The sequence below is a fragment of the Salmo trutta genome, unplaced genomic scaffold (assembly GCF_901001165.1).
Source record: "Salmo trutta unplaced genomic scaffold, fSalTru1.1, whole genome shotgun sequence".
NCBI classification, from domain to species: Eukaryota; Metazoa; Chordata; class Actinopteri; order Salmoniformes; family Salmonidae; genus Salmo; species Salmo trutta.
The window spans coordinates 1755-14688 of NW_021822825.1; positions in this window are offsets into that span (position 1 = coordinate 1755).

Consider the following 12934-nt stretch of genomic DNA (forward strand, 5'->3'; position numbering starts at 1 on the left):
GTTTCCTTCAGTTTGTAACCTACATTTATAACTGTAGTGTTAGTTTACTTCAGTTTGTATCCTACATTTATAACTGTAGTGTTAGTTTCCTTCAGTTTGTATCCTACATTTATAACTGTAGTGTTAGTTTCCTTCAGTTTGTATCCTACATTTATAACTGTAGTGTTAGTTTCCTTCAGTTTGTAACCTAGATTTATAACTGTAGATTTAGTTTCCTTCAGTTTGTATCCTACATTTATAACTGTAGTGTTAGTTTCCTTCAGTTTGTATCCTACATTTATAACTTTAGTGTTAGTTTTTTTTCAGTTTGTATCCTAAATTTATAACTGTAGTGTTAATTTCCTTCAATTTGTAACCTACATTTATAACTGTAGTGTTAGTTTCCTTCAGTTTGTAACCTACATTTATAACTGTAGTGTTAGTTTCCTTCAGTTTGTAACCTACATTTATAACTGTAGTGTTAGTTTCCTTCAGTTTGTATCCTACATTTATAACTGTTACTGTAGTGTTAGTTTCCTTCAGTTTGTAACCTACATTTCTAACTGTAGTGTTAGTTTCCTTCAGTTTGTATCCTACATTTATAACTGTTACTGTAGTGTTAGTTTCCTTCAGTTTGTAACCTACATTTATAACTGTTACTGTAGTGTTAGTTTCCTTCAGTTTGTAACCTACATTTATAACTGTTACTGTAGTGTTAGTTTCCTTCAGTTTGTATCCTACATTTATAACTGTTACTGTAGTGTTAGTTTCCTTCAGTTTGTATCCTACATTTATAACTGTTACTGTAGTGTTAGTTTCCTTCAGTTTGTAACCTACATTTATAACTGTAGTGTTAGTTTCCTTCAGTTTGTATCCTACATTTATAACTGTTACTGTAGTGTTAGTTTCCTTCAGTTTGTAACCTACATTTATAACTGTAGTGTTAGTTTCCTTCAGTTTGTATCCTACATTTATAACTGTTACTGTAGTGTTAGTTTCCTTCAGTTTGTAACCTACATTTATAACTGTTACTGTAGTGTTAGTTTCCTTCAGTTTGTAACCTACATTTATAACTGTTACTGTAGTGTTAGTTTCCTTCAGTTTGTATCCTACATTTATAACTGTTACTGTAGTGTTAGTTTCCTTCAGTTTGTAACCTACATTTATAACTGTAGTGTTAGTTTCCTTCAGTTTGTATCCTACATTTATAACTGTAGTGTTAGTTTCCTTCAGTTTGTAACCTACATTTATAACTGTTACTGTAGTGTTAGTTTCCTTCAGTTTGTAACCTACATTTATAACTGTTACTGTAGTGTTAGTTTCCTTCAGTTTGTAACCTACATTTATAACTGTTACTGTAGTGTTAGTTTCCTTCAGTTTGTATCCTACATTTATAACTGTTACTGTAGTGTTAGTTTCCTTCAGTTTGTAACCTACATTTATAACTGTAGTGTTAGTTTCCTTCAGTTTGTATCCTACATTTATAACTGTTACTGTAGTGTTAGTTTCCTTCAGTTTGTAACCTACATTTCTAACTGTAGTGTTAGTTTCCTTCAGTTTGTATCCTACATTTATAACTGTTACTGTAGTGTTAGTTTCCTTCAGTTTGTAACCTACATTTATAACTGTTACTGTAGTGTTAGTTTCCTTCAGTTTGTAACCTACATTTATAACTGTTACTGTAGTGTTAGTTTCCTTCAGTTTGTATCCTACATTTATAACTGTTACTGTAGTGTTAGTTTCCTTCAGTTTGTAACCTACATTTATAACTGTAGTTTTAGTTTCCTTCCGTTTGTATCCTACATTTATAACTGTAGTGTTAGTTTCCTTCAGTTTGTAACCTACATTTATAACTGTTACTGTAGTGTTAGTTTCCTTCAGTTTGTAACCTACATTTATAACTGTTACTGTAGAGTTAGTTTCCTTCAGTTTGTAACCTACATTTATAACTGTTACTGTAGTGTTAGTTTCCTTCAGTTTGTATCCTACATTTATAACTGTTACTGTAGTGTTAGTTTCATTCAGTTTGTAACCTACATTTATAACTGTAGTGTTAGTTTCCTTCAGTTTGTATCCTACATTTATAACTGTAGTGTTAGTTTCCTTCAGTTTGTAACCTACATTTATAACTGTAGTGTTAGTTTCCTTCAGTTTGTATCCTACATTTATAACTTTAGTGTTAGTTTCCTTCAGTTTGTATCCTACATTTATAACTGTAGTGTTAATTTCCTTCAATTTGTAACCTACATCTATAACTGTAGTGTTAGTTTCCTTCAGTTTGTAACCTACATTTATAACTGTAGTGTTAGTTTCCTTCAGATTGTATCCTACATTTATAACTGTTACTGTAGTGTTAGTTTTCTTCAGTTTGTATCCTACATTTCTAACTGTAGTGTTAGTTTCCTTCAGTTTGTATCCTACATTTATAACTGTAGTGTTAGTTTCCTTCAGTTTGTATCCTACATTTATAACTGTTACTGTAGTGTTAGTTTCCTTCAGTTTGTATCCTACATTTATAACTGTTACTGTAGTGTTAGTTTCCTTCAGTTTGTAACCTACATTTATAACTGTAGTGTTAGTTTCCTTCAGTTTGTAACCTACATTTATAACTGTAGTGTTAGTTTCCTTCAGTTTGTAACCTACATTTATAACTGTAGTGTTAGTTTCCTTCAGTTTGTATCCTACATTTATAACTGTAGTGTTAGTTTCCTTCAGTTTGTATCCTACATTTATAACTGTAGTGTTAGTTTCCTTCAGTTTGTATCCTACATTTATAACTGTAGTGTTAGTTTCCTTCAGTTTGTATCCTACATTTATAACTGTTACTGTAGTGTTAGTTTCCTTCAGTTTGTATCCTACATTTATAACTGTTACTGTAGTGTTAGTTTCCTTCAGTTTGTAACCTACATTTATAACTGTAGTGTTAGTTTCCTTCAGTTTGTATCCTACATTTATAACTGTTACTGTAGTGTTAGTTTCCTTCAGTTTGTAACCTACATTTCTAACTGTAGTGTTAGTTTCCTTCAGTTTGTATCCTACATTTATAACTGTTACTGTAGTGTTAGTTTCCTTCAGTTTGTAACCTACATTTATAACTGTTACTGTAGTGTTAGTTTCCTTCAGTTTGTAACCTACATTTATAACTGTTACTGTAGTGTTAGTTTCCTTCAGTTTGTATCCTACATTTATAACTGTTACTGTAGTGTTAGTTTCCTTCAGTTTGTAACCTACATTTATAACTGTAGTGTTAGTTTCCTTCAGTTTGTATCCTACATTTATAACTGTAGTGTTAGTTTCCTTCAGTTTGTAACCTACATTTATAACTGTTACTGTAGTGTTAGTTTCCTTCAGTTTGTAACCTACATTTATAACTGTTACTGTAGTGTTAGTTTCCTTCAGTTTGTAACCTACATTTATAACTGTTACTGTAGTGTTAGTTTCCTTCAGTTTGTATCCTACATTTATAACTGTTACTGTAGTGTTAGTTTCCTTCAGTTTGTAACCTACATTTATAACTGTAGTGTTAGTTTCCTTCAGTTTGTAACCTACATTTATAACTGTAGTGTTAGTTTCCTTCAGTTTGTATCCTACATTTATAACTGTTACTGTAGTGTTAGTTTCCTTCAGTTTGTAACCTACATTTATAACTGTTACTGTAGTGTTAGTTTCCTTCAGTTTGTAACCTACATTTATAACTGTTACTGTAGTGTTAGTTTCCTTCAGTTTGTATCCTACATTTATAACTGTTACTGTAGTGTTAGTTTCCTTCAGTTTGTAACCTACATTTATAACTGTAGTGTTAGTTTCCTTCCGTTTGTATCTTACATTTATAACTGTAGTGTTAGTTTCCTTCAGTTTGTAACCTACATTTATAACTGTTACTGTAGTGTTAGTTTCCTTCAGTTTGTAACCTACATTTATAACTGTTACTGTAGTGTTAGTTTCCTTCAGTTTGTAACCTACATTTATAACTGTTACTGTAGTGTTAGTTTCCTTCAGTTTGTATCCTACATTTATAACTGTTACTGTAGTGTTAGTTTCCTTCAGTTTGTAACCTACATTTATAACTGTAGTGTTAGTTTCCTTCAGTTTGTATCCTACATTTATAACTGTAGTGTTAGTTTCCTTCAGTTTGTAACCTACATTTATAACTGTAGTGTTAGTTTCCTTCAGTTTGTATCCTACATTTATAACTTTAGTGTTAGTTTCCTTCAGTTTGTATCCTACATTTATAACTGTAGTGTTAATTTCCTTCAATTTGTAACCTACATCTATAACTGTAGTGTTAGTTTCCTTCAGTTTGTAACCTACATTTATAACTGTAGTGTTAGTTTCCTTCAGATTGTATCCTACATTTATAACTGTTACTGTAGTGTTAGTTCCCTTCAGTTTGTATCCTACATTTATAACTGTAGTGTTAGTTTCCTTCAGTTTGTATCCTACATTTATAACTGTAGTGTTAGTTTCCTTCAGTTTGTATCCTACATTTATAACTGTTACTGTAGTGTTAGTTTCCTTCAGTTTGTATCCTACATTTATAACTGTTACTGTAGTGTTAGTTTCCTTCAGTTTGTAACCTACATTTATAACTGTAGTGTTAGTTTCCTTCAGTTTGTAACCTACATTTATAACTGTAGTGTTAGTTTCCTTCAGTTTGTAACCTACATTTATAACTGTAGTGTTAGTTTCCTTCAGTTTGTATCCTACATTTATAACTGTAGTGTTAGTTTCCTTCAGTTTGTATCCTACATTTATAACTGTAGTGTTAGTTTCCTTCAGTTTGTATCCTACATTTATAACTGTAGTGTTAGTTTCCTTCAGTTTGTAACCTAGATTTATAACTGTAGTGTTAGTTTCCTTCAGTTTGTATCCTACATTTATAACTGTAGTGTTAGTTTCCTTCAGTTTGTATCCTACATTTATAACTTTAGTGTTAGTTTCCTTCAGTTTGTATCCTACATTTATAACTGTAGTGTTAATTTCCTTCAATTTGTAACCTACATTTATAACTGTAGTGTTAGTTTCCTTCAGTTTGTAACCTACATTTATAACTGTAGTGTTAGTTTCCTTCAGTTTGTATCCTACATTTATAACTGTTACTGTAGTGTTAGTTTCCTTCAGTTTGTATCCTACATTTATAACTGTTACTGTAGTGTTAGTTTCCTTCAGTTTGTAACCTACATTTATAACTGTAGTGTTAGTTTCCTTCAGTTTGTATCCTACATTTATAACTGTTACTGTAGTGTTAGTTTCCTTCAGTTTGTAACCTACATTTCTAACTGTAGTGTTAGTTTCCTTCAGTTTGTATCCTACATTTATAACTGTTACTGTAGTGTTAGTTTCCTTCAGTTTGTAACCTACATTTATAACTGTTACTGTAGTGTTAGTTTCCTTCAGTTTGTAACCTACATTTATAACTGTTACTGTAGTGTTAGTTTCCTTCAGTTTGTATCCTACATTTATAACTGTTACTGTAGTGTTAGTTTCCTTCATTTTGTAACCTACATTTATAACTGTAGTGTTAGTTTCCTTCCGTTTGTATCCTACATTTATAACTGTAGTGTTAGTTTCTTTCAGTTTGTAACCTACATTTATAACTGTTACTGTAGTGTTAGTTTCCTTCAGTTTGTAACCTACATTTATAACTGTTACTGTAGTGTTAGTTTCCTTCAGTTTGTATCCTACATTTATAACTGTTACTGTAGTGTTAGTTTCCTTCAGTTTGTAACCTACATTTATAACTGTAGTGTTAGTTTCCTTCCGTTTGTATCCTACATTTATAACTGTAGTGTTAGTTTCCTTCAGTTTGTAACCTAAATTTATAACTGTTACTGTAGTGTTAGTTTCCTTCAGTTTGTAACCTACATTTATAACTGTAGTGTTAGTTTCCTTCAGTTTGTATCCTACATTTATATCTGTAGTTTTAGTTTCCTTCAGTTTGTATCCTACATTTATAACTGTAGTGTTAGTTTCCTTCAGTTTGTATACTACATTTATAACTGTTACTGTAGTGTTAGTTCCCTTCAGTTTGTATCCTACATTTCTAACTGTAGTGTTAGTTTCCTTCAGTTTGTATCCTACATTTATAACTGTAGTGTTAGTTTCCTTCAGTTTGTATCCTACATTTATAACTGTTACTGTAGTGTTAGTTTCCTTCAGTTTGTATCCTACATTTATAACTGTTACTGTAGTGTTAGTTTCCTTCAGTTTGTTACCTACATTTATAAATGTAGAGTTAGTTTCCTTCAGTTTGTAACCTACATTTATAACTGTAGTGTTAGTTTCCTTCAGTTTGTAAGCTACATTTATAACTGTAGTGTTAGTTTACTTCAGTTTGTATCCTACATTTATAACTGTAGTGTTAGTTTCCTTCAGTTTGTATCCTACATTTATAACTGTAGTGTTAGTTTCCTTCAGTTTGTATCCTACATTTATAACTGTAGTGTTAGTTTCCTTCAGTTTGTATCCTACATTTATAACTGTTACTGTAGTGTTAGTTTCCTTCAGTTTGTATCCTACATTTATAACTGTTACTGTAGTGTTAGTTTCCTTCAGTTTGTAACCTACATTTATAACTGTAGTGTTAGTTTCCTTCAGTTTGTATCCTACATTTATAACTGTTACTGTAGTGTTAGTTTCCTTCAGTTTGTAACCTACATTTCTAACTGTAGTGTTAGTTTCCTTCAGTTTGTATCCTACATTTATAACTGTTACTGTAGTGTTAGTTTCCTTCAGTTTGTAACCTACATTTATAACTGTTACTGTAGTGTTAGTTTCCTTCAGTTTGTAACCTACATTTATAACTGTTACTGTAGTGTTAGTTTCCTTCAGTTTGTATCCTACATTTATAACTGTTACTGTAGTGTTAGTTTCCTTCAGTTTGTAACCTACATTTATAACTGTAGTGTTAGTTTCCTTCAGTTTGTATCCTACATTTATAACTGTAGTGTTAGTTTCCTTCAGTTTGTAACCTACATTTATAACTGTTACTGTAGTGTTAGTTTCCTTCAGTTTGTAACCTACATTTATAACTGTTACTGTAGTGTTAGTTTCCTTCAGTTTGTAACCTACATTTATAACTGTTACTGTAGTGTTAGTTTCCTTCAGTTTGTATCCTACATTTATAACTGTTACTGTAGTGTTAGTTTCCTTCAGTTTGTAACCTACATTTATAACTGTAGTGTTAGTTTCCTTCAGTTTGTAACCTACATTTATAACTGTAGTGTTAGTTTCCTTCAGTTTGTATCCTACATTTATAACTGTTACTGTAGTGTTAGTTTCCTTCAGTTTGTAACCTACATTTCTAACTGTAGTGTTAGTTTCCTTCAGTTTGTATCCTACATTTATAACTGTTACTGTAGTGTTAGTTTCCTTCAGTTTGTAACCTACATTTATAACTGTTACTGTAGTGTTAGTTTCCTTCAGTTTGTAACCTACATTTATAACTGTTACTGTAGTGTTAGTTTCCTTCAGTTTGTATCCTACATTTATAACTGTTACTGTAGTGTTAGTTTCCTTCAGTTTGTAACCTACATTTATAACTGTAGTGTTAGTTTCCTTCAGTTTGTATCCTACATTTATAACTGTAGTGTTAGTTTCCTTCAGTTTGTAACCTACATTTATAACTGTTACTGTAGTGTTAGTTTCCTTCAGTTTGTAACCTACATTTATAACTGTTACTGTAGTGTTAGTTTCCTTCAGTTTGTAACCTACATTTATAACTGTTACTGTAGTGTTAGTTTCCTTCAGTTTGTATCCTACATTTATAACTGTTACTGTAGTGTTAGTTTCCTTCAGTTTGTAACCTACATTTATAACTGTAGTGTTAGTTTCCTTCAGTTTGTATCCTACATTTATAACTGTAGTGTTAGTTTCCTTCAGTTTGTAACCTACATTTATAACTGTAGTGTTAGTTTCCTTCAGTTTGTATCCTACATTTATAACTTTAGTGTTAGTTTCCTTCAGTTTGTAACCTACATTTATAACTGTAGTGTTAATTTCCTTCAATTTGTAACCTACATCTATAACTGTAGTGTTAGTTTCCTTCAGTTTGTAACCTACATTTATAACTGTAGTGTTAGTTTCCTTCAGATTGTATCCTACATTTATAACTGTTACTGTAGTGTTAGTTTCCTTCAGTTTGTATCCTACATTTATAACTGTAGTGTTAGTTTCCTTCAGTTTGTATCCTACATTTATAACTGTAGTGTTAGTTTCCTTCAGTTTGTATCCTACATTTATAACTGTTACTGTAGTGTTAGTTTCCTTCAGTTTGTATCCTACATTTATAACTGTAGTGTTAGTTTCCTTCAGTTTGTAACCTACATTTATAACTGTAGTGTTAATTTCCTTCAATTTGTAACCTACATCTATAACTGTAGTGTTAGTTTCCTTCAGTTTGTAACCTACATTTATAACTGTAGTGTTAGTTTCCTTCAGATTGTATCCTACATTTATAACTGTTACTGTAGTGTTAGTTTCCTTCAGTTTGTATCCTACATTTATAACTGTAGTGTTAGTTTCCTTCAGTTTGTATCCTACATTTATAACTGTAGTGTTAGTTTCCTTCAGTTTGTATCCTACATTTATAACTGTTACTGTAGTGTTAGTTTCCTTCAGTTTGTATCCTACATTTATAACTGTTACTGTAGTGTTAGTTTCCTTCAGTTTGTAACCTACATTTATAACTGTAGTGTTAGTTTCCTTCAGTTTGTAACCTACATTTATAACTGTAGTGTTAGTTTCCTTCAGTTTGTAATCTACATTTATAACTGTAGTGTTAGTTTACTTCAGTTTGTATCCTACATTTATAACTGTAGTGTTAGTTTCCTTCAGTTTGTATCCTACATTTATAACTGTAGTGTTAGTTTCCTTCAGTTTGTATCCTACATTTATAACTGTAGTGTTAGTTTCCTTCAGTTTGTAACCTAGATTTATAACTGTAGTGTTAGTTTCCTTCAGTTTGTATCCTACATTTATAACTGTAGTGTTAGTTTCCTTCAGTTTGTATCCTACATTTATAACTTTAGTGTTAGTTTCCTTCAGTTTGTATCCTACATTTATAACTGTAGTGTTAATTTCCTTCAATTTGTAACCTACATTTATAACTGTAGTGTTAGTTTCCTTCAGTTTGTAACCTACATTTATAACTGTAGTGTTAGTTTCCTTCAGTTTGTATCCTACATTTATAACTGTTACTGTAGTGTTAGTTTCCTTCAGTTTGTATCCTACATTTATAACTGTTACTGTAGTGTTAGTTTCCTTCAGTTTGTAACCTACATTTATAACTGTAGTGTTAGTTTCCTTCAGTTTGTATCCTACATTTATAACTGTTACTGTAGTGTTAGTTTCCTTCAGTTTGTAACCTACATTTATAACTGTTACTGTAGTGTTAGTTTCCTTCAGTTTGTATCCTACATTTATAACTGTTACTGTAGTGTTAGTTTCCTTCAGTTTGTAACCTACATTTATAACTGTAGTGTTAGTTTCCTTCAGTTTGTATCCTACATTTATAACTGTAGTGTTAGTTTCCTTCAGTTTGTAACCTACATTTATAACTGTTACTGTAGTGTTAGTTTCCTTCAGTTTGTAACCTACATTTATAACTGTTACTGTAGTGTTAGTTTCCTTCAGTTTGTAACCTACATTTATAACTGTTACTGTAGTGTTAGTTTCCTTCAGTTTGTATCCTACATTTATAACTGTTACTGTAGTGTTAGTTTCCTTCAGTTTGTAACCTACATTTATAACTGTAGTGTTAGTTTCCTTCAGTTTGTATCCTACATTTATAACTGTAGTGTTAGTTTCCTTCAGTTTGTAACCTACATTTATAACTGTAGTGTTAGTTTCCTTCAGTTTGTATCCTACATTTATAACTGTAATGTTAGTTTCCTTCAGTTTGTAACCTACATTTATAACTGTAGTGTTAATTTCCTTCAATTTGTAACCTACATCTATAACTGTAGTGTTAGTTTCCTTCAGTTTGTAACCTACATTTATAACTGTAGTGTTAGTTTCCTTCAGATTGTATCCTACATTTATAACTGTTACTGTAGTGTTAGTTCCCTTCAGTTTGTATCCTACATTTATAACTGTAGTGTTAGTTTCCTTCAGTTTGTATCCTACATTTATAACTGTAGTGTTAGTTTCCTTCAGTTTGTATCCTACATTTATAACTGTTACTGTAGTGTTAGTTTCCTTCCGTTTGTATCCTACATTTATAACTTTAGTGTTAGTTTCCTTCAGTTTGTATCCTACATTTATAACTGTAGTGTTAATTTCCTTCAATTTGTAACCTACATCTATAACTGTAGTGTTAGTTTCCTTCAGTTTGTAACCTACATTTATAACTGTAGTGTTAGTTTCCTTCAGATTGTATCCTACATTTATAACTGTTACTGTAGTGTTAGTTTCCTTCAGTTTGTATCCTACATTTATAACTGTAGTGTTAGTTTCCTTCAGTTTGTATCCTACATTTATAACTGTAGTGTTAGTTTCCTTCAGTTTGTATCCTACATTTATAACTGTTACTGTAGTGTTAGTTTCCTTCAGTTTGTATCCTACATTTATAACTGTTACTGTAGTGTTAGTTTCCTTCAGTTTGTAACCTACATTTATAAATGTAGAGTTAGTTTCCTTCAGTTTGTAACCTACATTTATAACTGTAGTGTTAGTTTCCTTCAGTTTGTAATCTACATTTATAACTGTAGTGTTAGTTTACTTCAGTTTGTATCCTACATTTATAACTGTAGTGTTAGTTTCCTTCAGTTTGTATCCTACATTTATAACTGTAGTGTTAGTTTCCTTCAGTTTGTATCCTACATTTATAACTGTAGTGTTAGTTTCCTTCAGTTTGTAACCTAGATTTATAACTGTAGTGTTAGTTTCCTTCAGTTTGTATCCTACATTTATAACTGTAGTGTTAGTTTCCTTCAGTTTGTATCCTACATTTATAACTTTAGTGTTAGTTTCCTTCAGTTTGTATCCTACATTTATAACTGTAGTGTTAATTTCCTTCAATTTGTAACCTACATTTATAACTGTAGTGTTAGTTTCCTTCAGTTTGTAACCTACATTTATAACTGTAGTGTTAGTTTCCTTCAGTTTGTATCCTACATTTATAACTGTTACTGTAGTGTTAGTTTCCTTCAGTTTGTATCCTACATTTATAACTGTTACTGTAGTGTTAGTTTCCTTCAGTTTGTAACCTACATTTATAACTGTAGTGTTAGTTTCCTTCAGTTTGTATCCTACATTTATAACTGTTACTGTAGTGTTAGTTTCCTTCAGTTTGTAACCTACATTTCTAACTGTAGTGTTAGTTTCCTTCAGTTTGTATCCTACATTTATAACTGTTACTGTAGTGTTAGTTTCCTTCAGTTTGTAACCTACATTTATAACTGTTACTGTAGTGTTAGTTTCCTTCAGTTTGTAACCTACATTTATAACTGTTACTGTAGTGTTAGTTTCCTTCAGTTTGTATCCTACATTTATAACTGTTACTGTAGTGTTAGTTTCCTTCAGTTTGTAACCTACATTTATAACTGTAGTGTTAGTTTCCTTCCGTTTGTATCCTACATTTATAACTGTAGTGTTAGTTTCCTTCAGTTTGTAACCTACATTTATAACTGTTACTGTAGTGTTAGTTTCCTTCAGTTTGTAACCTACATTTATAACTGTTACTGTAGTGTTAGTTTCCTTCAGTTTGTATCCTACATTTATAACTGTTACTGTAGTGTTAGTTTCCTTCAGTTTGTAACCTACATTTATAACTGTAGTGTTAGTTTCCTTCCGTTTGTATCCTACATTTATAACTGTAGTGTTAGTTTCCTTCAGTTTTTAACCTACATTTATAACTGTTACTGTAGTGTTAGTTTCCTTCAGTTTGTAACCTACATTTATAACTGTAGTGTTAGTTTCCTTCAGTTTGTATCCTACATTTATATCTGTAGTTTTAGTTTCCTTCAGTTTGTATCCTACATTTATAACTGTAGTGTTAGTTTCCTTCAGTTTGTATACTACATTTATAACTGTAGTGTTAGTTTCCTTCAGATTGTATCCTACATTTATAACTGTTACTGTAGTGTTAGTTTCCTTCAGTTTGTATCCTACATTTATAACTGTTACTGTAGTGTTAGTTTCCTTCAGTTTGTATCCTACATTTATAACTGTTACTGTAGTGTTAGTTTCCTTCAGTTTATATCCTACATTTATAACTGTAGTGTTAGTTTCCTTCAGTTTGTATCCTACATTTATAACTTTAGTGTTAGTTTCCTTCAGTTTGTATCCTACATTTATAACTGTAGTGTTAATTTCCTTCAGTTTGTAACCTACATTTATAACTGTAGTGTTAGTTTCCTTGAGTTTGTATCCTACATTTATAAGTGTTACTGTTGTGTTAGTTTCCTTCAGATTGTATCCTACATTTTTAACTGTAGTGTTAGTTTCCTTCAGTTTGTAACCTACATTTATAACTGTAGTGTTAGTTTCCTTCAGTTTGTAACCTACATTTATAACTGTAGTGTTAGTTTCCTTCAGTTTGTATCCTACATTTATAACTGTTACTGTAGTGTTAGTTTCCTTCAGTTTGTAACCTACATTTATAACTGTTACTGTAGTGTTAGTTTCCTTCAGTTTGTAACCTACATTTATAACTGTAGTGTTAGTTTCCTTCAGTTTGTATCCTACATTTATAACTGTAGTGTTAGTTTCCTTCAGTTTGTATCCTACATTTATAACTGTAGTGTTAGTTTCCTTCAGTTTGTATCATACATTTATAACTGTAGTGTTAGTTTCCTTCAGTATGTATCCTACATTTATAACTGTGGTGTTAGTTTCCTTCAGTTTGTATCCTACATTTATAACTGTAGTGTTAGTTTCCTTCAGTTTGTAACCTACATTTATAACTGTAGTGTTTGTTTCCTTCAGTTTGTATCCTACATTTATAACTGTAGTG